The sequence below is a fragment of the Aquarana catesbeiana genome, linkage group LG07 (assembly GCF_042186555.1).
Source record: "Aquarana catesbeiana isolate 2022-GZ linkage group LG07, ASM4218655v1, whole genome shotgun sequence".
Lineage (NCBI taxonomy): Eukaryota > Metazoa > Chordata > Amphibia > Anura > Ranidae > Aquarana > Aquarana catesbeiana.
The window spans coordinates 309,974,508-309,997,592 of NC_133330.1; the positions used below are offsets into that span (position 1 = coordinate 309,974,508).

Genomic DNA, 23,085 nt, shown 5'->3' on the forward strand with positions numbered 1-23,085 from the left:
TGTTCCAGTATGCTTCTACAAAGAGGATAGACTTCCATAAAGTTTATTTCTGTTTTTATCCCTTTTTATTTTCATAGCAAATTGCCAATTTGTGTGTCTTTCTGTATTTTTTGTATCTTTTTTAGTAACTCCTTTTTATTTGTATATCTTTGATGCACTGCCCACTTTTGGGATATTAAATGATAAAATTAATAAGTGACTTCTGTGTACTAAGCTAGGACTCATATCTCTGGAGAGGTTGTTGTATTTTAGTGCCTAAGTACTCGGTCTAAGTTATGTGCCAATCGGTATGCAATTGCACTGTGTGTTGGCAGATTGCGTGCAGATTGTATGCTAACAGATCTGCCAGATGGAGATCTGTGTGTGTGGTGGCTCAGCAGACCAGTCTGCGGACAAACTGTTGGGTGGTAGCAGGCTATCCTTAATTGTGTGTCTGGTGTGGGGACAGTGGGAGGAGTGATTAACACCGGGGTTCGAGCTTGCGGGATAGCTGGAGGAACCCAAGAAGTGTGTGCTAATTGCTAGACTGCTCCCCAAGCCTTAGAGTGCACCAGATTGTATGTAAGATTTGTATCTGCCTTTGTGTGGCCAGCTAGCTGGATTGGAGTGGAGTCTCCCTCTAGTGGTGGCCAAAGGTAGTGCGGGCTGTGAAAGTACCACAGCCAGTCTTACATGCTCAGTATAAGTTTCCCCTTATTCCCTTAGTTCCTCATATACCTCGGTCATGGAGCGCACGTCGCGGTTAGCTAGTCGCCATGGGCGTGCGTAATCCGTGACAGTTGCCAATCCTTTTTTTCAGCAGGATAATTTTTTTAGTAGAAGTAGCTTGATGCAGGAAATTTTTATGATCTCTGGACCAACTCTTTAGGAGACCATAGGCTCAAATAATACTCTCAATCTTCTGTATCCATGTGCTATAAACTTAATTCCTCTAATGAAGTCAGTTGCACAGGGATCTTTCCTCTTTGCTGCATACCACAAGCTAGGTTGTGTTTTTTTCTTTTATTGAGGTTACAAAGATTCTTTACTGGCTTCTAATCTTTCTTAAACTACTGACAAGGGTCCTATCTTGCATGTCTAAAGTTGGGTACACACTACAGTTTTTTTGGGGTTGCACGAAAAAAAAAAACTGACAGCTCCATATACCCAATCCTATACCCACTAACAACTGTGGATATAGGAGTGGGTATATGGGATTGTTTGATATTATTTTTTATTTATTTATTTTTATGGTTGAACTGGATGGACTTGTGTCTTTTTTCAACCTGACTAGCTATATAACTATATAACCATGCAAGGTTAGTTCAGCAATCTCCTCTGCTGAAATGTTGTGTTCTGACAGGGGATGACCCCCCACCAGAACACTTTGATCAGCATTCTCTGCCATTGGCTGAGAGCGCTGATCGGGAGTCGGTCGGCTGCTGGTTTTTAACCATACACATCTAGCAGACCGACATGCACACGGGCCAAATGTCAGAGGTTTTCTTTTTAACCAGCCATTGTATTCCGACATTCAGCCCGTGTGTACGGGGCTTTAGCTTAGCCAAGTATTACATGATCGGGCCGGTCGTGCAATCATATTTACCTAAGGACCTAAAAAGACATTTTCTGATAGCTGCATTGCGCCTGCATGTCTTACAGTCATCGGAAGTCAAAGACACCTTGGGGTTGATTTGCTAAAAGAATCATTTCTCTTAGCTTAGTGATTGTGGTTAAAATTAACATTGCAAATAATACCCAATCACACGCAAGAAGAAAAAAAAACGTGATTGGATAATGAAAGTCAGCAGAGCTGCACCTCATTGACTAAGATACAGGAAAAATTCTCTTGCAAAATGAAAGGCGTATTTGCCTTTAGTAAGTCAACCCCTTTGGTTCTATGGTCAATGCTCATGGAGTGGACTCTCCCTGCATGTTCATAGACGGTTTTATATGATCAAATGCCTTAGTTGCCATTGATCAAATATGCTAAAAGGGTATCCAAACCTCAAAACAAAATATATTGCAGGTTGCCAGTCCTTAAGTGTGGTGGCTGCATTAGTCTTCTTTACAGTTTTTTTCCCTTATTTTCATCTGTCCCATGTGTGTGTTGGATGGCAATGGACCAATAGAAGAAAAGCTTTGTTCAGATTGATATACAATAGAGTGCATCTTCCTTCAAAGGAAGTAATATTTAATGAAGGTATAGTGCAGGTAGGCCGTGTTCTGGTCCTAGGCTGCTAACATTCTGATCATGGCAAAAAAGAGCACTCAGCAGGGTGATAAGTTCTGAGGTGGGTACTAAAGAGTGACTGGTACAAATGTCCATATCACTTTTGTACTAGGCGCTCCTCAATAGCCACCCCAGAGCTTATTTTCCCCTGGTAATCTTGTGAATAACAAACTTCCAGTCCTTTTATGTCTACATTTGGAGGGAGACATGATTATCCTCCAGACTGGACCTCAAACATGTCTGCCTTTGTTTATCTCCATTACACAGTGGAATGATGGGACTGATAGTTAACCCCAAAAAAGGTAGGGTTCTTTGTTCTTTCTTTTTAATTTCTAGGAAGCGATGAGTACATTGCATTTTTTGCAAGGTCAACATGTATTTTCCGTACTTGCTGAAAATGTTCTTAGCCTGAAAAAATAAATCTAATGCAGCTACTACAGAAAAAAAAAATCAAATGCAGCCACTACATCTATGGGCTGGTAAGGTACAAAACCATAATTGTTTTTTTTTTTTTTAGGTTTAGACACGCTCGAATGCTGTTTGACATTTGGACAGTATTTGGAAGAGCTTGATATCAAATATAATCAAGAAACACATAATACATCAAATCAACTGTAAAAATCAATACAACATATATGGTGATTATTTTTTTATTTTTTTCAATTTCTTTATTAATTTTCTTTATAATAAATATATATCCACATAAAACAAAGCGTTTACCATACACCAATACAATTTGCCATTATTATTCCCCCTCCCCCCTTCCCACTTTTCTCTCTTTTTATTATTACTTGCCTTCTGCCATGACTCTCATCCTCTCCCCTTCATCTACTCCCTTTAGTTCTACATATCTCCTTGTCTGCTTAACTCTCTCCGAGCCTTCCATTCCCTCCTCTCCACAGAACCTAAGATATTCCATATGGTAAATCACACCAACTCCCCATCGTAGGGATTTCTGTCTCTTCAATGAACGGAAATTGCAGCAACATTGTTCCAGTGGATGCATGAAGGTGAAACATAGATCGTTGCCCTCAATCATCAAGTATTTAAAAATGAACAACTTTTGGGTCAAGAGACTACGCCATCAATGCAATTATTCAGCTCAACCTTCTCTTTACCTGCAACTCAGTAATTGCTGTGTCATTACCATTGAATGAGATTTATGTGGCCACTGGCAATATCACTATTTTCCAGCCTTGAAATATTGGAATCATTTCACTGTTGTCCAAAGAGCCATAAATCTAAAAATCATTGATAGATCACTTTCAAAAGGGCCATTCCCCATTGGAAACACAGGTTGATCCATAGACATTACTCATCAGCTTAATAACGATGACTTTAATTGTATGGAGGAACCAAGTTCAGCTGGGAGAGGTAAAAAATTGCTGGCCAAATAACAACTTTTTGATTTGCTACCGATCCTCTTGGTGTAATTGCCTAAATAACTTATTTCCTGACAGATCTGGTAAGATATGATGTCCTTATGACATATCCATTAAACGTGCTTTGGAAACAAGCCATTCCTGACCTTTCAAACAACTTCAAAAGAGCAGTCTACAAAAGAATCCCTTGCTCGATATAAAAAATATATTTCTGGCTAACTAAAGTACTTCTTTCTTTCTAGATTGTCAGCCACGAAAGAATGGAAGATAGGATCAGATAAAATACAAAGAGCAGTGATAAAGACAATATGTAATCATGACAGTGCAGCTATAAAGGCACGAGTTCTAGGTCACCATCTTCTGCTAATTATGGAACATAAATGCGTTGGTAGCTCCAGGGAGATTCTGTCCAGAAAACTTTAGGATGCACTTTTTTTTTTTCTTTTTTTTTTTTTAGGGGCCAAAAGTATAAAAAGGAAGATAAAAATGAATGAAATGTGTCATGCTATTTGCTATTTTGGTATCAGAGGTATAACAGTTTCAGCTATCAATATAAGCTTTGCAAGCTTTGATTACCAGCAAGACATAAAAGTCCCAATTCAAATATCTTAGGAAGATATGAAGGCAGCCCTACATCTAAATGGTCCTTTTTTTTTTAAGCATCTTACGGTATCCATACACAGGAGCTTCTGATCACTCCATCAACAGTGATCAGACCCTGGCCTCAAGCAATCGTCTTTCCGCCTGATATAGTTAATGTTGAGCTCTGAATAAAGTATATCCCTTTGATAGGAAACCTGCAGAGAGAAAGGTTGGCTGCAATCGCTGTTCTCTTCTTCTGAAAATGCTGGTTCCCTGGTTGACCTGCTGACACCCTGGTTTTCAAAATATATAAGAATGTGAACTGAGACTAGTATGCCCATTGGGGCATTGGCTTGGCTTCACCTCGTCTTTACTTGTCTATCCAAGGGCAGTGGCTTAAACAGTACAGGCATACCCCACTTTTAAGTACACACTGGGGTTTATTTACATTGCTGCCTATGGCCTCATTACAGGCATACCCCACTTTTAAGTACACAATGGATTTTATTTCCTAAAGCTGGAAAGTGCAAAATCAGGCTGACTTCTGCATAGAAACCAATGAGCTTCTAGATTTTATTATCAAAGCTTAATTGAACAAGCTGGGGTTAGAAGCTCCTTGGTTTCTATGCAGCAGTGAGCCTGATTTTGCACTTTGTAGCTTTAGGAAATAAACCCCATTGTGTACTTAAAAGTGGGGTATGCCTGTAATGAGGCCATAGGCAGCAATGTAACCTATGTTTTCAGGCAAAGGGTTCAGTAATGGCAGTTTTCGCAATTCTTTCAGCACATGTGTCCTTTAATCAGTAAATCAGTAACATTAGGCATAACCTGATAATATTCCAAACCACCCAGTAGTCTTGTTCAAAGAGCAACAGTCATTTGTGATTATTTGCAATAATCTAAATGTCCACTTATAATAGCATAGTTCTGTAAGACCATCCTATATTTGAATTCAATATTGATAATGGGAAGAACAGTTCCTTGAGCAAAAGAGAAAGAAAACCATTGTATGAGTGATGTGGGCTTAGGAACTTGTTGAATGTAGTGCTGTGGTCACAGAAACCCTCAACAATCTAGCCAATGGGCAAGTTCCTACCCAACTGATAATTATGGTGTAAGATGGTCACAGGTTTATTGCCAGTTGTTACCTTGCCAACTTTGTAATGTTTGGTTAAAGGTGAACTCCAGACTTAGCGTCAGTCTTGCACAGTTGTACAGTCTCCTTTCCTGTACTGTAATTGCTTATTCTGACTTTACTACACATGGTGAGCTTCTCACAGTGTGCATTAAAGGCTGCAGCAAGTCAGATAGATATGTTGTAGACGAAAGAGGGAGAGAGAAAAAGAGAGAAAGAAAGAGAGAGAAAGAAAAATAGAAAGAACAAGAGAAAGAAAGAAGGAGAGAAATAGCGAAAAAGAAAGAAAGAAAGAAAGAAAGAAAGAAAGAAAGAAAGAAAGAAAGAAAGAAAGAAAGAAAGAAAGAAAGAAAGAAAGAAAGAAAGAAAGAAAGAAAGAAAGAAAGAAAAAAAGAAAGAAAGAAAGAAAGAAAGAAAGAAGCTGCAAAGTGCAAAACCAGGCTCACTTCTGCATAGAAACCAATGAGCTTCTAACCTCGGCTTGTTCAATTAAGCTATGCTAATAAAACCTGGAAGCTCATTGGTTTCTATGCAGAAGTGAGCCTGATTTTGCACTTTCCAACTTTAGTAAATAAACCCCATTGTGCACTTAAAAGTGGGGTATGCCTGTACTGACAGTTGTTATTTTGCTAGCTTTGTATTGTTTGGTTAAAGGTAAACTCCAGACTTACTGTCCATCTTTACAGTCTCCTTTCCTGTACTGTAACTGCTGACTCTGACTTCACTACACACATTGAGCTTCTCACAGTGTTCATTAAAGGCTGCCGCAAGTCAAATAGATCTGTTGTAGAAAATAGAGAGAGAGAGAAAGAGAGAGAGAGAAAAGAAAGTGAGTAAGAGAGAAGGAAAGAAAGAATTCTTGTAAACGGTAACCTCTTAGTTCCCCCTATATCTCTGTAGCCCCTCTAGTTAATAACCCATTATTTACCCCAGGCCTGCACTCCTCTGAATTTGGGTGGTGGTTGAATAAGGGTCTATATCACATTGGACAATTTTATGACCACAAGGACAGTCGCCTCCCTACGCACTTTGTGCAGCAACTGGAGATACCTCCTGCCGAAAGCTTCCGTTTACAACAAAACATTGACTTCCTGGACACTGCAAAAAGAAAGCTTGGATCTTGCTACACATACAGTGTTTTAAAATAGATGTATGCAGGACACTCCGCAGTGTGGATGCATCTCCATGTTGTACAGACTATTTGTTTCTTCCCCTCACCAAACTGTCCTATCAACTAGCATGGGAGAGGGACCTGGGAATAGAACTGGACAAGGGAATTCTAAATGTCGCTCTTATCGAGGCAAGTTATAAAGAACACTCTAAATGGTATTTGGTACCAGAATGCCTCTCACACATGTGCCCAGGCTCTTTTCCTTTGTTCTTCTGAGGTTGTGGACAGGTCCGAACGGCCCTTCACATGTGGTGGCATGCCCCAAGGTTAGACGATTCTGGACTCGTGTCCGCTCTTTGATATATTCTGTCCACTGATCAATATTGCCAAGGACACCCAGAAGATTATATTCCATGACATATGCAGTCATTCATTTATTTTATATTCTTGGTTACCAAGTTAGCCATCACCACAGCTTGAAAGAGTCCAGTAGTTGATCTAGCCCTATTAAAATGCAAACTAACCTGGAATTTGCTACACAGAAAATTTTATGAGTGTTATAAGGGATAAAAAAAGAATTTTTGACAAGGTATGGGACATTGGCTGTCTTATTTACAGGTCCCCGATGCTTGAAAGGGGATGCTTTCTGAATGGCGCCGTAGCTTTGGATGGGAAAATCTTTTCCTCTATTTCTTTTCTTTCTTCTATTTTCTCTCTTTCTCCTTCTCCCCCTTTTTCTCTTCTTCCTTCTCTTTTCTGATGGTCTTTCTCCCTTTTTGTTTCTGTTTTCTAAATGTGTTTTGATAATGCACTGGCTAATCTCATCTGGTCTAGTTACACACAGGACCTCAGGATTTGTACTGGAAAGGATAGCCAATGAGAGTGGCCACTATGCATTGGATCTTTATGAGCATTGATCCATTCTGTCTCAGCCCTCCGTATTTTGCTATCACTTTCCTATGGGATCCTACGTTAGCAATAAGCCGGCCTTCCTAGTGGTTGAGCGTTTCCACTTACATTTTACTCAGGGAAGATATGTAACCGTAGAATATACTGTGCTTGATGTTGTTTCAATTACCCTTTATATTTTGTCATAATTGTAACACCATTGAGCATCAAGCTCCGTATTTCATATCTACTTTCTTTTAAAAACAAGAAAGAAAGAAAGAAAGAAAGAAAAGAAAGAAAGAAAGAAAGAAAGAAAGAAAGAAAGAAAGAAAGAAAGAAAGAAAGAAAGAAAGAAAGAAAGAAAGAAAGAAAGAAAGAAAGAAAGAAAGAAAGAAAGAAAGAAAGAAAGAAAGAAATAGTGCTCTCTGTAAACAAAGAAATGTTGCCTTTATTGACACAATGAATCTCACTCACAAGATGTAAACAATCAGAGGCTTAACATAACTATTGCAGAGCTGGATAACACCCGCGGCTCACCACTTCCCTCAAAGTTCGTCTGAAAGCTCCAGTACTCACCAGGTCAGGCTGCAACTCCCAAGGGAAGGAAACGTTAGCTCACTGAGTGTGCCTTGTGATGCTCTGCCCGCATTGTGCCAATAAAGGCAACAATTTTTTGTATAGAGAGAGCACTATTTGTCCTATTTTTGTATCCGTTTATGGCCGTGTGTATGGGTTGTGGAGTGGACCTCTTATTGAAGAAAGTTTACTGTGCCAGAGATTTAAGCTGATCCCCACTTTTGAAGGGGAAAAGGTGCTGTATGACCTTTTATAATTTAAAGGTCTGGGTTACAAGGTAAGAACCTATCATTTTGCCTCTGGTGGTAGTTAGAGTTTTGCAAACGCATGGTGAAATTTTGTGATTTTTAGTTTGAAGCATTTTCACAATTTATTTACATGGACTAGTTATTGCATGAATTATTAATTTATTCAACGCAAGTTATACAATGTTGGGGGCAGGGGCACTTTAGTCATCTCATCACATCTTATGGATTTACAGGTACCACATCCTCCACCCTTAGCATAAACTTAGAGAAAACCCTAACAGAAAAAAAAACTAAACAGGAGTTTAAAGGTACCACACCACTAATGATATATGTATAAAAATATAAAACACTTTTATTTAATTTCAAAAGAATAAAAGTTCCAAAGAAAGCATACTATTGTTGCACAAAAAACAATCATAGTCTTGATACACAACGCGTTTCACAGGTGCAAAGCCAGCTTCTTCGGGAAACTCAAGACTTCATAGTTATCTGGTGTCATGTGTAGACATGTGCACTACCAAAAAAGTTTTTGTTTCAATCGTTTTTTTTTTCATGTTTTTTTCCCACAAATAGAGCTTTCTTTTGGTGGTATTTGATCACCACTACGTTTTTATTTTTTTTGCTGTAAACAAAAAAAGACAGACAATTTTTGAAAAAAAAAGTAGCATACATCAAATACAGGTTGAGTATTTATGTCAGCTTAGAGATAGCGCAAAAGTTATAGACAAACTATGGGATAGATTTATGATTTTTTATTTTTTTTACAAGTAATAGTGGCCATCAGCGACTTATAGCAGGACTGCGACATTGTGGCGGACCAATTGGACACTAAGGGGTTGATTTACTAAAGGCAAATAGGCTGTGCAAAGTGCAGTTGCCCTCTGCGAGTGCAGTTGCTCCAGAGCATAGTAAATGAGGTAAGGCTTCACTTTTGAAAGAGTACCCAATCATGACCAAGGAAAATAAAAAAAATGCATTAATGCTTGCACATGATTGGATAATGGCAGTCAGCAGAGTTTCTGCTCATTTACTAAGCTCTGGAGCAACTGCACTCGCAGAGGGCAATTGCATTTTGCAAGGTGCACAGTCTTTTTCCCTTTAGTAAATCAACCCCTAAGTGACACTTTTTTGGGGACCACTGATGATAATACAGTGATCAGTGCTAAAAATATGCACTGTCACTGTACTAATGACACTGACAGGGAAGGTGTTAACATCAGGGGCGATCAAAGGGTTAAATGTGTTCCTACGGAGTGATTACTAATTGTGGGGGAGGTGCTTGTACTGTAAGAAAGCAAACTTCAGTTTTCCTGCTTAGCATAAACACAGGATCACTACCTCCTCTTCTCACGGAACAGCGATCTGCCTTGTTTACATCGGCAAACTGCCTTTTTTTCTTGGGAACGATCGCAGGGTCCCGGCGGACATCAAGTGATTGGACACAGCGGGAGCTGGCCGCCATCGGCACGCTTGCGCACCCCAGGCTCAGAAGTGCAGGATCACGTACAGGTACAGGATGGGAAGCCGACTTGCCGACATATATATACAGTATAAGGTTGACAGTATAAGGTTAACTATCTTAATGAGTGGATCTAGAGCTTGGAATCCGAATATAAAAAGTCTAATGTAAGTGCCAGGCTAAAGTCTTTTAATATTGGTGTTTATTCATAGCATAAAAACATTAAAAAAAAAAAAGGACTGTTTTATGTCTTCTTGTTATGAAAGAACACCAATATTAAAGACTTTGGACTCTTAGTTCTTTGGCCTGGCTCCCTCATTAGACTTTGTATATGTAATATGAAATTGTCATTCAAGTTTTCTCAGAAGCTGAGGGATCAGAGAACCACAAACTGTGTCAAATGAAAAAAGAAATGTGAGCCAAATAAATCACAACAGACAATCAATAACAATTATGATATTCACTTCAGCAGCTCTGAGTTCCAATAATTGCTACAATGGAGAAAGTTAAAGACTCAGAACTGTAAAAGGAAAGAGAAGACTTACAAATATCTAACACATGCAGTGTTTAATCCATAGGATCATAAGAATTACCTGGATAATATGGACAGTTTATGATTTCCCCCAAGAGTAAGGGTATACAGTATTCTATATGAAAGGAAATACAGCATTTATTAGAATGGATATGGGGATTATCTAAAGCATGAAAAATCTTTGTGTTCATTTATTCCGTTAGGGAACAATGTATCATGTCAATAAATCCAATAAAGCTATTGCTCTTTAAGGAATCCCCGTCTCCCTTTCTGCTTTTTTTTTAACTCTTTCTGATGCAGTTAGTTTGGGTGCAGCTAAATAAAAATTAGGTTGATTTAGTAAGATGATTCTGAAGCATTTATAAGAGCCAAAACAGAAATGTATAGTATATTTAAATATATTATTGTTATTTAACCACTTCCAGTCCGGGCCAATTCTGACATTTCTCATATACATATTAAAATCTGCATTTTTTTGCAAGAAGATTACTTAGAACAGCCAAGCATTGTATATTTTCTGTAAACAGAGGCCCTGGAGAATAAAATGGTGGCTGATGCAATTTTTTATGTTGCACAATATTGGTGAATGAATTTTAGTGCACACAAACACAATATAATACTCATGGTAAAATATCAAAGATGATGTTGTGCCGAGTAAATAGATACCAAACATGTCAAGATGTAAAATTTTGCACTTTCTTGTCGGCCATTATAGCGAGCGTGAGTGATATCCACATTGTGGATTGATCGTTGGAGGACATATCCCCGTGGTGTGGGAAAATAGCATGTTGACTGTTCCAGTCTCATTAAGGAGGTGAGAGGCTGCTGTTGTCTGTGGTGGATGGGCTGGACTCACTCTTTAACCCTTGTATATCTGATATTGGACACTTTTCCCACGGGGATTAATATTCAGATTTTTTTATCATCCACCTGTTTCATGTATTTTTCTCATGGACTTCTTTTCTATTGAATGTTTTTAGGATGTTTTTAATATGTTAATTTTGTTTGCGCTGCACTGATTTCTTGCTACGTAAAATTTTGCACACCTGGGAAATGGCGCCAAACTACGGTACCTACAAATGTCCCTAGGCAATACTCTAAAAACCTTTAAAGGTTACCAGTCTAGTTCAACATGAGCTCTGGTGCTAGAATTATTGCTCTTACTCTGATGTTCGTGGCAATACCCCACATTACTATTATAATTATATAGGATTTATATAGCATCAATGGTTGATGCAGCACTTTACAATATAAAGGGAGACAGTACAGTTACAATACAATAAAATACAAGAGGGTTAAGAGGGCCCTGCTCAGAAGAGCTTACAATCTAAAAGGGTGGGGCAAGTGGTACGAAAGGTTGTAACTGTGGGGAATGAGCTGATGGAAGTAATAAAAGATAAGTTGGAGGTGTGATAGGCTTCCCTGAAGAGATGAGTTTTCAGGGATCGCCAATAGGCAGCCAGAGCAGGTAATAGCTGGACAGATTGAGGTAGAGAGTTCCAGAGGAAGGGAGAGGCTCTGGAAAAGTCCTGGAGATGAGCATAGGAAGAGATAGGAAGAGACAAGGGAGCTAGAGAGCAGGAGGTCTCCAGAGGAGCGGAGAGGACAGTTTGGGTGATATTTGGAGACAAGATTGGTGATGTAGCTCGGGGCAGAGGTGTGGATGGCTTTGTATGTTGTTGTTAATATTTTGAATTTAATTCGCTGGGCGATCAGAAGCCAGTGTAAGGATTGGCAGAGAGGGGTGGCAGACACTAAGTGCTTGGTAAGGTAGATGAGTCTAGCAGCAGCATTCATGATAGACTGAAGAGTGGATAGCCTTTGGAGAGGTAGGCCTACGAGGAGAGAGTTGCAATAGTCAAGGAGGGTGTGGTGCAATCATCGTTTACATATGTGTGCAGGACCTGTGTACGCATTTGCAGTTATGCATTAGCAATAAATAACATAGGGCAGGGCAAAAAACACTATAATGATAACTCCATGGAAGGAACACTAGGAAACCCACACAGGGCAAATTAGAAGGCCTATTTGAATCACCTTTCTCCCCATTAGTACAAACTCTCCTTCACAACCTGTAGTAATTTGCCAATTATTGTCCCATCACATGAAGTGAGTCACATGCTCTTCACATCCAAAAGGTCCATGTAGCTCCCCTTCCAGGAGCAAAGCTGGTGCTAGATGATTGACCCAGCACTTTTACATAGAGTGAAGCACATGGTCCACATCTAAAAGGTTAGGGTTTTTGCTTCACTACAGTTGCTTGAGGCTGGAATCACACAAGAGAATGCAGCGGCTCACAACAGGAGTCCGCTGCGTACCCATTCATCGTTTTCATTTTGGGCTGAATTCAGACCTGAAACGGACTAAAAGATGCACTGGGCTCCTGTGCAATGCGCACCGGAGGCGCTGCAGAGATATGTGAACTGGCTCCGCAGAGCTGGTCACAATCTCCTGCTATGCGAATTGGATGCAGGGAAACCTGCATCTAATTCGCAATAGTGTGAAACCAGCCTATCAGAACATCGGGGAGTAGGGGGAAGTGAAGGAAATGATCTAGGAAGGGGTGTGTGTGTGTGTGTGTGGGGGGGGGGGGGGGGCGCTACAACTACACAAACCTCCTATGAATAGCAGACAAAATTCTGTAAGATAAGTGTCACATAATTAGTTGGTGCTATATAAAAAATAAAAATTAAATATGAAAAATAATTATATATATATATAAATAAATAAATATAAATATATATATATATATATATATATATATATATATATATATATATATATATATATATATATATATATATATATATACAGTATCTCACAAAAGTGAGTAAACCCCTCATATTTTTGTAAATATTTTATTATAACTTTTCATGTGACAACACTGAAGAAATGATGCTTTGTTACAATGTATAGTAGTGAGTGTACAGCTTGTATAACAATGTAAATGTGCCTTCTCCTCAAAATAACTCAACACACAGCCATTAATGTCTAAACCACTGGCAACAAAAGTGAGTACACCCCTAGGTAAAAATTTCCAAATTGGTTCCAAAGTGTTAATAATTTGTGGGGCCACCATTATTTTCCAGCACTGTCTTAACCCTCTTGGGCATGGAGTTCACCAGAGCTTCACAGGTTGCCACTGGAGTCCTCTTCCACTCCTCCACGATGACATCACAGAGCTGGTGAATGTTAGAGACCTTGCTTTCCTCCATCTTCCATTTGAGGATGCCCTACAGATGCTGAATAGGGTTTAGGTCTGGAGACATGCTTGGCCAGTCCATCACCTTTAACCTCAGCTTCTTTAGCAAGGCAGTAGTCGTCTTGGAGGTGTGTTTGGGGTTGTTATTTTGTTGGAATACTCATGCTCTACTTCAGTATTATCACAGTACATGTTGGCATTCATGGTTCCGTCAATGAACTGTAGCTCCCCAGTACCGGCAGCACTCATGCAGCCCCAGACCATGACACTCCCACCACCATACTTGACTGTAGGCAAGACACCCTTGTCTTTGTACTCCTCACCTGTTTTCTACCACACACGCTTGACACTATCTGAACCAAATAAGTTTATCTTGGTCTCATCAGACCACAGGACATGGTTCCAGTAAACCATGCCCTTAGTCTGCTTATCTTCAGCAAACTGTTTGCGGGCTTTCTTGTGCATCATCTTTAGAAGAGGATTCCTTCTGGGATGACAGCCATGCAGATCAATTTGATGCAGTGTGTGGCGTACAGAGGTGGCTCTTTAATTAGGCAAATTAGGCGATTGCCTTAGGCCTCGCCCCCCACAAGGCCTCGCGGGCCGTGGCTGCCTAATTTGCCTGACAGGACGTAAGTGTGGTGGGGACTCGGGAGTGGAAGGAAATATCCCCCGTGAGCCGTGACTGTGTGCACATGCAAGCCGGTGGAGTGAGCGAGCGCTGCACAACTGACACCGGCGCCACCTGTGTGAGCTCATGAGCCTCCATGGACGGCTCTTGGCTCAGTCGGCTGCATCCAATAGCAGGCTCCACCGCCACGGCGCCGTCCTCCTAGCCTTTCCCCCAAAGTCAGCGGCCCCAGTGCATGGCGGGAGTTGTAGTTTTTCACAGCACAGACAACAGCCTTGGCCCTCTGGTGCCTGTGCTTTGCAGAGACTACAACTTCCAGATTTCACTGCAGCCTGCAGGGAGCTCGAAGACAACATCACTCGTCACCAGCTTCTCATGCTGCCTTCAGTAAGGTAGGGGACCCAGGAGCAGATATAGTACATAGCTTGTTACTCGAGATTCCATACTACAAGGTGTATTAGCACGACAGGCTCAGGGTGTGTTGATTGGTAAGGCTGGCATTGGACATTTGCATTTTAAAGCATGGCTTGATGTGCTGAAGTCTTTTAAAATTCATGCAAAACACGCAACACATGAAAATATATATTTGGGCACAATAGCAAAACACAGTGTGTGCAATGAGAAATAGAAGGTGACAACTCCAGGTAGGGGGGTACCTTAATGTGTAAAGCCTAGACCTAAAAGATGTTTGGATTTCAGCACTTTTGTTAACGTAGGTATTTGATTATCAGATCAGGCTCACTTTATGCTTTTACAGTCTAGTTTTGTAAATGTTATAGTATTTAAAAGAATGCAAACTTCAAGCTTTCCCTTTAAAAATAAATCTGTCAGGATAAATAGAAATATGGGTGCTGCCATCTCTTCTCTGACTTGTAGAATGTGTTTTTATAATGAATACAAGAAGTTTTCTATGATTTGACAAGGTGGAGAGGAGGGGTGAATGATGCCTTGTATTCACAAAATACAAAGTGTTCTCTGAATGGCAGCAGTGCTGAGCAACCGTGAGTGTTCATTGTGCAGAGGGGAAGCTGCTTGAGCAAGACCTGATATATTGTGGGTATAACTGTATGTAGGCTTTCATCGTCTCCAGCAGCCCGTAAAATATGCAATATGGATAATTACATTATGCCAAACTGGACCAAGGGAAGTTGGCAATAAAGATAATTCCTGGGGTTTCACTTTAGCACTCTTTCAGTGTGCACCCTTACCCCCTTTGCCAATCTTCCCACTGGCTTCTGCTGGCCTAACCAATAAAAATCTAAATACTAACAACATACAAAGCCATCCACAGCTCGTCTCACAATCTCACAGGGGTCACATCTAAATAGTTCACCTGACTGTAATCTACATACCTGTTGTGATCAGAGGCGGCTCTCTAATTAGGCAAACTTTGCTTAACGTGTGTGAGAGGGAATGTCCCTGGTCGATGTCCCCAGGCTGGCAGGGAAAGCAGGTAAAGCCATGCAGGTTCCAGCCGGGCCAGCTGTAATATCCCCCTCACACAGAGAACAGCTCATGATCACTACCATCCTCCTAGCCTTCTCAGAAAGCTGGCACCAGAGCTGGAAGGAGGGGCACCGGATTGCGAGCTACACTATGCTCATTATGTGCGGGAAAAATGGCCCGAGCAGAGGTTGTGAATGTGCACACTGCGTGCCTCCTCTCTGTTGCTGCAGCCATACCAGTATCCATACAGGAGAAGGACGATCCTCCAAGGTTGGCCTGGCTGGATCGAGGCTTGCACAGTCTGAGCAGCAGTAGAGATGGGTGGAGCAGGCTGGGAAAGTTCATCACACTGCACTGATCACTGTTCAGCCCAGCCCAGCAGTCACCAGAGGTCTCCCCAGGCCAGCTCACAAGCTCTTCATTCAATCCATGGAAGTTGCCATTAAGATGGGGTGCTAATGTATTTGCAGAACAAGCTGGTTTAGTGGCAGAAATACCAGATTTGTGAAACATCCTGTCAGTGTCAGCCTCCAATCAGTGCTTTCAGACTACTGTTAAATTATCAGTATCCCGCAACTCTGAGGAGATCACAGACCAGGACAACTACACTACTTCACAGGCTCAGAAAACTTTACTGGACATTTACTAAAGGCTATGTGTTTTGCTTGCAAAGGAGGTGATGGTCTGCTAGAATTAAGTTTAACCAAGGAGTGTATAGAGGGATCATCTGTCTGCTCTGCACCCTGTCTGTGTGGCAGGATCATCTGTGGCTATGGCTCTAGTGTTTGGTGCCTGTCTGCACAGTCTAAGACCATCCCCTGTATCATATCTGCACAGTTTCTGACCATCTCCTGCAGCATGTTTGCAGTCTCTGACCATCTCCTGTATCATGTCTGCTCAGTTTTAACCATCTCCTGTATCATGTCTGCACAGTCTCTGACCGTCTCCTGTATCATGGTCGCACATTCTCTGACCATCTCCTGTATCATATCTGCAGTCTCTGACCATCTCCTGTATCATGTCTGCGCAGTCTCTGACCATGTCTAGTATCATGTACGCACAGTCTGTGACCATCTCCTGTATCACATCCGCAGAGTCTCTGACCATCTCCTATATCATGTCTGCGCAGTCTCTGACCATCTCTTGTATCATGTCTGCAGTCTCTGGGGGGGAAGCCTACAGAGGAGTCAAGAGCGGGAGCACTGCCAGGATGGGGGCTCACATGAGGAGTCAGATGTGTGTAGACTCTGGAGAGGATAATAGGGGATGAAACTAGAGCCACCAAGTTGAAGTCCAGAGAGGACTGTCTGACTGAGCCCTGCAAGGTGCACCTGAGAGGAAGTCAGTGACAGTGCTGCAAGGATAGTCTGAGGGGGATCACTGATGTAAGGGGGGAGTGAATACAGTAAGGTAAGGTGGCACTGATATAAAATTCCCCCCTGGTATCAGTAACCCCCCTTACCTTAGTGCATTCACTCTGTGGAAGGTGATCTCTGGTCACCAGAGCCCCCCTTACATCAGAGTTCCCCTTTACATTAGTCTGCAGCATTCCCTCTTACATCATGATCTGCAGCATTCCCCTTTACATCAAATTTCCCCTTGCACTGTAAGGGGGAATCCTGCTGACTCTGATGTGAGGGGGAACTCGGTGTTGGGTTATATTAACCTGACCTTCATGTATATGGAGAAATACGATTTTTTACTTTTGTTATAACGTAAACACATTGCTAGTAGCAGCTGCACAAATTGTATCTATGTGTGGATGTAATAAAAAAAAATATATATATATATATATACATACCCTATGTTTAATGATATTTGATTAACGGATAATCGGTTAGAAAAAATTATAGAAACTGTGAATTCATAGTTCATAGTATTTAAGGCTCTTAATGTAGGCGATTTATACCGTTAATTTTTTATAATTTTTCCCATTATTGGAGGCGTGAATGGGGCCTCATGTCTAAGTTTTGCCTAAGGCCTCACAAAGTCTAGAGCTGCCTCTGGTGGTGTATGGTCTGAGCACTGACAGTCTGACCGCCCCACCCCTTCAACCTCTGCAGTAATGCTGGCAGCACTCATACATCTATTTCCCAAAGACAATTTCTAGATATGACGCTGAGCATATGCACTCAACTTCTTTGGTCAATCCATGGCGAGGCCTGTTCTGAGTGAAACCTGTCCTGTTAAACCGCTGTATGGTCTTGGCCACCATGCTGCAGCTCAGTTTCAGGGTCTTGGCAATCTTCTTATAGCCTAGGCCATCATTATGTAGAGCGACAGTTCTTTTTTTCAGATCCTCAAAGAGTTCTTTGCCATGAGGTGCCATGTTGAACTTCCAGTGACCAGTATGAGAGAGTGAGAGCGATAACACCAAATTTAACACACCTGCTCCTCATTCACACCTGAGACCTTGTAACACTAATGAGTCACATGACACCGGGGAGGGAAAATGGCTAATTGGGCCCAATTTGGAAATTTTCACCTAGGGGTGTACTCACTTTTGTTGCCAGCGGTTTAGACATTAATGGCTGTGTGTTGAGTTATTTTGAGGGGACAGAAAATTTACACTGTTATACAAGCTGTACACTCACTACTTTACATTGTAGGAAAGTGTCATTTCTTCAGTGTTGTCACATGAAAAGATATGATTAAATATTTACAAAACTGTAAGGGGTGTACTCACTTTTGTGAGATACTGTATATATATATATATATATATATATATATATATATATATATATATATATACCCTGTTTCCCCGAAAATAAAACCTAGCATGACAGTGATGGCTGCAATATAAGCCCTACCCCCCAAATAAGCCCTACCCTGTTTCCCCGAAAATAAGCTCTACCCTGAAAATAAGACCTACAAGGACTTTAACTAGGACTTATTTGGGGGGTAGGGCTTATATCGCAGCCATCACCAACAATCACGCTGGGTCTTATTTTCAGGGAAACAGGGTATATATATATATACAGTGCCTTGCAAAAGTATTACATTACAGCCTTTAGTTCTTTTTTTTTCAATCGATCAGAACACAATAGTCTAAGTTGCTGAAGTAAAATTTGAAAAATATATACATAAAACTATTTTTCAGAAATAAAAAATGATAATTGGCATGTGCGTATGTATTCACCCCCTTTGTTATGAAGCCCATAAAAAGCTCTGGTGCAACCAATTACCTTCAGAAGTCACATAATTAGTGAAATGATGTCCACCTGTGTGCAATCTAAGTGTCACATGATCTGTCATTAAATATACACACCTTTTTGAAAGGCCCCAGAGGCTGCAACACCTAAGCAAGAGGCACCACTAACCAAACACTGCCATGATGACCAAGGGATTCTCCAAACAAGTAAGGGACAATGTTGTTGAGAAGTACAATTCAGGGTTAGGTTATAAAAAAATATCCACATTTTTGATGATCTTTAGGAGCACCATCAAATTTATCATAACCAAATGGAAAGAACATGGCACAACAGCAAACCTGCCAAGAGAGGGCCGCATACCAAAACTCACGGACCGGGCAAGGAGGGCATTAATCAGAGAGGCAGCACAGAGACCTAAGGTAACCCTGAAGGAGCTGCAGAGTTCCACAGCAGAGACTGGAGTATCTGTACAAAGGACGACAATAAGCCATACGCTCCATAGAGTTGGGCTTTATGGCAGAGTGGCCAGAAGAAAGCCATTACTTTCAGCAAAAAACAAAATGGCACGTTTTGAGTTTGTGAAAAGGCATGTGGGAGACTCCCAAAATGTATGGAGGAAGGTGCTCTGGTCTGATCAGACTAAAATTTAACTTTTTGGCCATCAAAGAAAACGCTATGTCTGGCGCAAACCCAACACATCACATCACCCAAAGAACACCATCCCCACAGTGAAACATGGTGGCGGCAGCATCATGCTGTGGGGATGGTTTTCAGCAGTCGGGACTGGGAAACTGGTCAGAGTTGAGGGAAAGATGGATGGTGCTAAATACAGGGATATTCTTGAGCAAAACCTGTACCACTCTGTGTGTGATTTGAGGCTAGGACGGAGGTTCACCTTCCAGCAGGACAATGACCCCAAACACACTGCTAAAGCAAAACTTGAGAGGTTTAAAGGGAAACATGTAAATGTGTTGGAATGGCCTTGTTAAAGCCCAGACCTCAAGCCAATAGAAAATCTGTGGTCAGACTTAAAGATTGTTGTTCACAAGCGCAAACCATCCAGCTTGAAGGAGCTGGAGCAGTTTTGCAAGGAAGAATGGGCAAAAATCCAAATGGTAAGATGTGTGTGGAAAGCTCATAGAGACATATCCAAAGCGACTTGGAGCTGTGATAGCCGCAAAAGGTGGCTCTACAAAGTATTGACTTTAGGGGGGTGAATAGTTATGCACATTGACTTTTTCTGTTATTTTGTCCTATTTCTTGTTTGCTTCACAATAATAAAATAATTAAAAAAAAAAAAAAAAATCTTCAAAGTTGTGGGCATGTTCTGTAAATTAAATTATGTAAATCCTCAAACAATCCATGTTAATTCCAGGTTGTGAGGCAACAAAACACGAAAAATGCCAAGGGGGTGAATACTTTTGCAAGGCACTTTATATATATATATATATATATATATATATATATATATATATATATATATATATATATATATATATACACAGTATATATATAGTAACATAAAACCTCCAATAAGAATACATTTTGTTCGATAAATAATATATCTTCACATTTGAATGTTAATTGGTATAAAACATAATTTTACGGATCAGAAGGTCCTACGGTTATTTATAAAATTGAATAGACACATGGCTTTTGTCTTTTAAAATTACTTTCTCCTCCATGATAAATATATTACTGCATTATTTATGCTTTCTCTGTTAGAAATTAACCTTTTAATAATTCTGAAGGTTTCTTGATCCCTACTTAGAAAGGCCAATGCAGTAGCCACTTACATAAAGTACGCAAGAGCATAATAGTGCCACAAAAGGGAACTGCAGACCAAAAGTGATATTAACAGGGCAAATGCTCCCCAGACTCAATAAGGTCAATATTATTTAACTGTTAGGGATAGTAGTAAGGTAGCAAGTTTTTTTTTTTTGTCAACATCTTGGCTCATGTGGTGCTTCCTTGAAGATCGCAACAGATTTTTTTTTTTTTGCTTGTCTTGTGCTCCTGTTGACATCTCAGGGAAACTACTTATTGGGATTGATTTACCAAAGTCCATTGTCCACAAGTTTTGGGCTTGGGGGGTTGATTTACTAAAACTGGAGAGTGCAAAATCTGGTGCAGCTGTGTATGGTAGCCAATCAGCTTCTAACTTTAGCTTGTTCAATTAGGCTTTGACATTAAAACCTGGGAGCTAATTGGTTACTATGCAGAGCTGCACCAGGCTTTGCACTCTCCAGTTTGTGGCTTTACTGACAAAATAAGCATTAGCTTGCAGATGAACACTACAACCTTTATACTTTCCATTTAATACTGTATATGACAGCTACAATTACAGAATAAAAAAATACAAATGTTATTAATATTAATCAAGAAGAGAGGCCATCTAAGCTCAAACCACAGCAGAACTTAGCCCCTAGTATACAGAACAAGCCAAAATGAATGTGTCCATGGGACTTTTATGAGTGGTGCTGAATAAAATTATCCAACAAACGTACAAAATGAAATACAGGTTACAAAAAAAAAACACACTTAATACGATTTGTGGTTGCGTTATCAAATAACAAAAAAAAATCAAGCATGTGTATACAACATATCACCCATGATTCTTAGAATATACGATTATTTTCATAAAGGCTGTAGGCTCTATGCGTTTCATGGGGCAACGCCCACTTCATCAAGTGACAGCAAGGATTCAATTTTTTTGGTAATATCCGTGGAGAAACCATGTCATAAAAGAACAACAGTGTATTGAATAGCTTAGAATTGATGCACTTATGTTAAAGGGGTACACCAATAGCCAGCTCCAGCATATATATATATATATATATATATATATATATATATATATATATATATATATATATATATGAAGAGTATACTCACATGAGTGTTGATAAAACAGAGGATAAATATACGATGTAGACCACCTAGTACATGTATTGACACCCGGATCTCAATACTGTGGGGAAAATAATAATACATTACAAATATAGAAAAGCAAATCTTTTTTACATTGTAGTGCATATTTCAGTAAAATTTGATTTATTTTTTTACGCTATAAACAAAAAAAGAGCAACAGTTTTGAAAAAAACACTCTTTTTTTACCTTTTGCTATAATAAATATCCCCATTTTTTAGAAAAACAAAAACAAATGTTTTCTCAGTTTAAGCCGATATGTATTCCTATACATATTTTTGGTAAAAAAAAATATCGCAATAAGCGTATACTGATTGGTTTGCGCAAAAGTTATAGCGTCTACAAAATAGGGGATAGATTGATAGCATTTTTATTATTATTATTTTTTCTTTTACTGATTTTTATCGGGACTGCGACATTATGGCGGACACATCGGACACTTTTGACACATTTTTGGGACCATTGGCATTTATACAGCGATCATTGCTATAAAAATGCACTGATTACTGTAAAAATGTCACTGGCAGGGAAGGGGTTAACATAGGGGGCGATCAAGGGGTTAACTGTGTTCCCTGTGTGTGTTTCTAACTGTAGGGGGAGGGGACTGACCTAGAGGAAGTGGCGGATCGTGGTTTCTAGCTAATAGAACAGAACAGGGATTTGTGTGTTTACACACACACACGTCCCTGTTCTGCCTCTTGTGCCCGCGATTGCTCGTGGCTGGCGGTCATCGCGACCATCGGCCATGAGCATCGGCGCCCCCCGCTGTGCAGCGGGTGTGTGCGCGCCTGCTATCCCGATCCTACGAGCCGAAGTATAGCTACGACGGTTTGCAGGATCGTGCCGACCTGCCACAGCAAAATGATAGCAGCTAGTTGGTTGTATGGAACTCTGGAAAAACTGCACTTGCACAGGGCAACTGCACTTTGTAAAGTGCGCAGTCTATTTTGCCTTTAGTAAATCAACACCTGTATGTCAAACAGCACTGAAAAAAAAAATTGTCCCCATTGTAATGCCTGGTACTGTAAGGGTAGCTTAGGCAGGCCATGGATGGGCAGTGCGGTGAATGATGAAACATATGGGTGCAGCATATGCATGCTGTAATATGGGTTGCACATTTCTTCATTAACTACTTCCCACCCGGGCCACTGTACATCAACTGCCGGGTAGGTGCTCTCTCCTTCTGAGTGGACGTTCAGGAACGTCCCTCAGAAGGAACGGGATTGTGCGTGTGCCCGCGCTGCGGCGCGATCCTGATGCGCTCGTGTCACCCAGACACGGCACATCTCCGATTGGCAGGAGGGCTCTGTGATTGGCCCTCTCGATCACATGACGGCCGTGTCCAATCACAGCCGTCATGTGATGTAAATACAGAGCCGGTTGCTGCGAAAGTTTACAGTAAGGAGAGGAGAGCGGATTGCTGCAGGCAGCTGGTGATCAGTGAGTATGAGCTATTTTTTACAACTTTTTACTCACTGATCACCAGTCTAGTGTCCCCACAGTGTAAACACACAAAGTTAACACACGTCCCCAAAACACATGTACCCACATAGTAAAAACACCCATCCCCCACATGTGTAACAGTAAAATCAAATGTCCCA

General features: G+C 40.6%; 1 long non-coding RNA gene across 1 annotated transcript; it reads right to left on the minus strand.

Moving 5' to 3' along the window:
- Nucleotides 1-7,729: 7,729 nt before the first annotated feature.
- On the minus strand, nucleotides 7,730-21,530 carry LOC141102576 (uncharacterized). The gene is made up of 3 exons (XR_012235160.1): nucleotides 21,452-21,530; nucleotides 10,187-10,240; nucleotides 7,730-8,756 (listed from the first exon to the last, which is right to left on the minus strand). It is a non-coding gene; the product is annotated as an uncharacterized lncRNA (long non-coding RNA).
- Nucleotides 21,531-23,085: the final 1,555 nt, after the last annotated feature.